The 5389-nt window shown below is 38.7% G+C and overlaps 1 pseudogene; it reads left to right on the top strand.

Moving 5' to 3' along the window:
* Nucleotides 1-356: 356 nt before the first annotated feature.
* Nucleotides 357-1097, top strand: LOC110580502 (annotated as a pseudogene).
* The last annotated feature ends 4292 nt before the right edge of the window (nt 1098-5389 follow it).

The following is a 5389-nucleotide window of genomic DNA, read 5'->3' as shown; positions in this document are numbered from 1 at the left end:
AGGGGGGTGGGAGGATGGGTTAGCCTGGTGGTGGGTATTGAGGAGGGCACATTCTGCGTGGAGCACTGGGTGTTATGCACAAACAATGAATCATGGAACACTTCATCTAAAACTAATGATGTAATGTATGGGGATTAACATAAGAATAAAAAAAAAAAAAAAAAAGAAAGCCAGAGTACCAATGCATCTATTGAACAAACCAGACTTACAAAGACTATAAAAACACAAAGGCTATAAAAACAGACAAAGGGGACAACCCAATAAGAAGATATAACAAGAGAGGACGACCCTGTGGCTGGGACTGTTGCAGCCTCGACTGCCCGGCGAGGGATCCAAGCCAAACTATCATTATCAGAATGTCGGGCAAAGACCGAATTGAAATCTTTCCCTCACGCATGGCACAGACCATCATGAAGGCTCGATTAAAAGGAGCACAGACAAGTCGAAACCTCCTGAAGAAAAAATCTGATGCCTTAACTCTTCGATTTCGACAGATCCTAAAGAAGATAATAGAGACTAAAATGTTGATGGGTGAAGTGATGAGAGAGGCTGCCTTTTCACTTGCTGAGGCCAAGTTCACAGCAGGGGATTTCAGCACCACAGTTATCCAAAATGTAAATAAAGCCCAAGTGAAGATCTGAGCTAAGAAAGATAACGTAGCAGGTGTTACTTTGCTAGTGTTTGAACATTACCATGAAGGAACTGACAGTTATGAACTGACTGGTTTAGCCAGAGGTGGGGAGCAGCTGGTGAAATTAAAGAGGAACTATGCCAAAGCAGTGGAGTTACTGATGGAACTAGCTTCGCTTCAGACTTCCTTTGTTACTTTGGATGAAGCCATTAAGATAAGCGACAAGCGTGTCAATGCCATTGAATGTGTCATCATTCCCCGTATTGAACATATCCTTGCTTATATCATCACAGAGCTGGATGAGAGCGAGCGAGAAGAGTTCTATAGATTAAAGAAAATACAGGAGAAAAAGATTCTCAAGGAAAAATCGGAGAAAGACTTGGAGCAACGGAGGGCAGCTGGTGAGGTGATGGAGCCTGCTAATCTTTTGGCTGAGGAGAAGGATGAGGATCTTCTGTTTGAATAATCTTTCCTGCTCTGGTTCTTTCATAAGCCCTAACATGGCACCATTTTAATTCACGGTGTGTAGGTTTGGTATGTGTGGCTATTTATTTTTTGGCCTAAGAATTTCACTGGTGGTAAAATTTCCCTGGATGTTGGTTATGGGACTACCTTTGCAAAATCCTAATTCAGCAACCATTTATCACATGAGATTTGTAGACCCTGCCCAGGAACCTGTAGAATTTATTAAGCAGAAGCAGTACCCTGCTCCATGCACTTCTGTTCAAGTGATCTGCTTTCCAAGCATGTTAGGAAATCCCCCTTAGGAAACAGCAGTGGCCTCAGGCCAGCTATGGCTGTGGCCGCCTGTGTTCCCACCTACTCCGACACCAACACCGTGGCACTGTTGTCTGAGATCGCTGCGGCCATCTTGTGAAACCCTGGTACTTCTCTCCAGCTTTCTGAAACCTTCACTATTTGCCTTGCCTGACAGGTCTCTGTCCTGTCGGTCATGGGAGTTCTGTCAATTTTAATGTGATTATGGTATAAAGAGTAAAATGATTTAAAAATGAAAAAAAAAAGAAGATATAACAATTGTAAATATTTATGCCCCCAAATTGGGAGAAGCCCAATATATAAAACAATTAATAACAAACATAAAAGAACTATATGGATAATAACACATAATAGTAGGCGACTTTAATACCCCACTTACATTAATGGACAGATCACCTAAACAGAAAACCAACAAGGAAACAATGGCTTTGAGTGATGCACTGCACCAGATGGACTTAACAGATATATTCAGAACATTCCATCCTAAAGCAGAATACACATTCGTTTCAAGTGCACATGGAACCTTCTCCAGAACAGATCACATATTAGGTCACAAAACAGGCTTCAACAAAAACAAAAAGATTGAGATCATACCCACCTTTTTTGACCACAATACTATGAAACTAGAAGTCAACCACAGGAAAAAATCTGGAAAGACCACAAATACATGGAGGTTAAAAAACATGCTACTAAACAATAAATGGGTTAACCAGGAAATCAAAAATACATGGAAACAAATGAAAACAAAACTGTAACAGTCCAAAACCTTTGGGATGCAGCAAAAGTGGTCCTAAGAGGGAAGCACATAGCAATACAGGCCTACCTCAAGAAGCAAGAAAAATTTCAAATAAACAACCTAACCTTACACCTAAAGGAGCTGGAAAAAGAACAACAAATGAAGCCTAACCAGCATAAGGGAAATAATAAAAATTAGAGCAGAAATAAGTGATATATAAACTAAAAAAAAAAAAAAACAGGGGCGCCTGGGTGGCTCAGTTGTTAAGCATCTGCCTTCGGCTCAGGTCATGATCCCGGGGTCCTGGGATCGAGCCCTGCACTGAGCTCCCTGCTCCGCGGGAAGCCTGCTTCTCCCTCTCCCACTCCCCCTGCCTGTGTTCCCCTCTCTCACCATGTCTCTCTCTGTCAAATAAATAAATAAAATCTTAACAACAATAACAAAAAAGAAACTAAAAAAAAATAGATTGATAAAAGTAGGAGCTGGTTCTCTGAAAAAAATCAATAAAATTGATAAACCTCTAGCCAGACACATCAAGAAAAAAAGAGAAAGGACTCAAAATCACAAATGAGAGAGGAGAAATAACAATTATAAGAGAATATTATGAAAAATTATATGCCAACAAACTGGACAACCTGGAAGAAATGGATAAATTTCTAGAAACATAAACTACCAAAACTGAAACAAGAATAAAAAACTTGAACAGACTGATAAAAGTCCAGGGCCAGATGGCTTCACAGGGGAATTCTACCAAACATTTAAAGAATTAATACCTATTCTTCTCAAGCTGTTCCAAAAAATGGAAGAGGGAGGAAAACTTCCAAATCCATTCTATGAGGCCAGCATTACCCTGATACCAAAACCGGATAAAGACTCCACTAAAAAAGAGAACTATAGGCCAATATCCCTGATGAACATGGATGCAAAAATTCTCAAAAAAAAAAAAAAATACTAGCAAACTGAATCCAACAGTACATTAAAAGAATCATTCACCACGATCAAGTAGGATTTATTCCTGGGCTGCAAGGGTGGTTCAACATATTCACAAATCAATCAACGTGATATACCACATTAATAAAAGAAAGGATAAGAACCATATGAGCCTTTCAATAGATGCAGAAAAAGCATTTGACAAAGTACATCAATTCATGATAAAAACCCTCAACAAAGCAAGTTTAGAGGGAACATATTTCAACATAATAAAGACCATATACGAAAAACCCACAGTTAATATCATCCTCAATGGGAAAAACTGAGAGCTTTTCCTCTATGGTCAGGAACACGACAGGGATGTCTACTCTCACCACTTTTATTCAACATAGTACTGAAGTTCTAGCCACAGCAATCAGACAACAAAAAGAAATAAAAGTCATCCAAATTAACAAGGAAGAAGTAAAACTTTCACTATTTGCAGATGACATGATACTCTATCAGAAAACCTGAAAGACTCCAATAAAAAACTGCTAGGACTGATAAACAAATTCAGTAGAGTTGCAGGATACAAAATCAATGTCAGAAACCTGCTGCATTTCTATACACCAATAACGACGCAGCAGAAAGAGAAATCAAGGAATCGATCCCATTTACAACTGCACCAAAAACAAGATACCTAGGTATGGTACTGGCACAAAAATAGACACATAGAGCAATAGAACAGAAGAGAAAACCCAGAAATGAACCCACAACTATATGGTCAATTAATCTTTGACAAAGCAGGTAAGAACATCCAATGGCAAAAGATGGTCTCTTTAACAAGTGGTGTTGGGAAAACCAGGCAGAAACACGCAAAAGAAAGAAACTGGACCACTTTCTTACACCAAACATAAAAATCAATTCAAAATGGATTAAAGACCTAAATGTGAGACAGGAAACCATCAAAATCCTGGAGGAAAACACAGGCAGTAACCTCTTTGACATCGGCCACAGCAACTTCTTTCTAGATATGTCTCCTGAGGCAAGGGAAATAAAAGCAAAAATAAACTACTGGGACTACATCAAAATAAAAAGCTTCTGCACAGTGAAGGAAAAAGCTGACAAAACTAAAGGGCAACCAACAGAATGAGAGAAGATATTTGCAAATGCCTTATCAGATAAAGGGTTAGTATCCAAAATATATAAAGAACTTATCAAATTCAACACCCCAAAACAAATAATCCAATTTAAAAATGTGCAGAAGACATGAATAGTTTTCCAAAGACATACAGATGGCCAACACATGAAAAGATGCTCAACATCACTTACTATCAGAGAAATGTGAATCAAAACCACAATGAGATATTACCTCACACCCGTCAGAGTGGCTAAAATAACAACACAAGAAACAAGAAGTGTTGACAGGAATGAGGAGAAAGAAGAACCCTCTTGCACTGTTGGTGGGAATGCAAACTGGGGCAGCCACTCTGGAAAACAGTATGGAGCTTCTTCAAAAAATTAAAAATAGAACTACCCTACGATCCAGCAATTGCACTACTGGGTATTTACCCAAAGGATACAAAAATACTAATTCAAAGGGATACATGCCAAATCTGGAAACAGACCAAGTATCCATTGACTGATGAATGAATAAAGATATGGTATATACACACACAATGGAATATTACTCAGCCATAAAAAAGAATGAAATCGTGCCATTTGCAACAACATGGATGGATTTAGACAGTATTACGTTAAGCAAAAGTCAGTTAGGGAAAGACAAATACCATATGATTTTATTCATATGTGAAATTTAAGAAACAAAACAAAAGAGCAAAAGGGGAAAAAAAAGAGACAAACTAAGAAACAGACTCTTAACTACAGAGAACAAACTGATGGTTACTGGAGGGGAGGGGGGTGGGGGGGTGGGGGGGTGAAGGTGATGGGGATTAAGGAGGGCACTTGTGATGAGGACCAGATGTTGTATGGAAGTGCTGAATCGATGTGCTGGATGTGTGACTAATATTATACTGTATATTAACTAACTGGAATTTAAATAGATCTTAAAACAACAACAACAACAAAAAGATGACAGAGAAATCTGCACAGAACTACAACGAAGTTGGAGTAGCAACTTAAAAACTTCCCACAAAGAGAAGCCAGGCCCAAAGGAATGTGTCCATGTCTTCTAAAATATTCCCACCTCCCCAAACTCTTACCATGCATATACATATGTATGTATGTATGTCTATGGTATTAATCACCCAGAAGCCCAGCAAGGCATCTCAGCTTGACTACACTTTAATTAGAAACAACTAGACAAGTAGAAAAAA

This window comes from Neomonachus schauinslandi, chromosome 4 (genome assembly GCF_002201575.2).
Source record: "Neomonachus schauinslandi chromosome 4, ASM220157v2, whole genome shotgun sequence".
In the NCBI taxonomy this organism is placed as follows: Eukaryota; Metazoa; Chordata; class Mammalia; order Carnivora; family Phocidae; genus Neomonachus; species Neomonachus schauinslandi.
The sequence above is the reverse complement of the archived record's forward strand: the minus strand, read 5'-3'. Positions and strand labels throughout refer to the sequence as shown.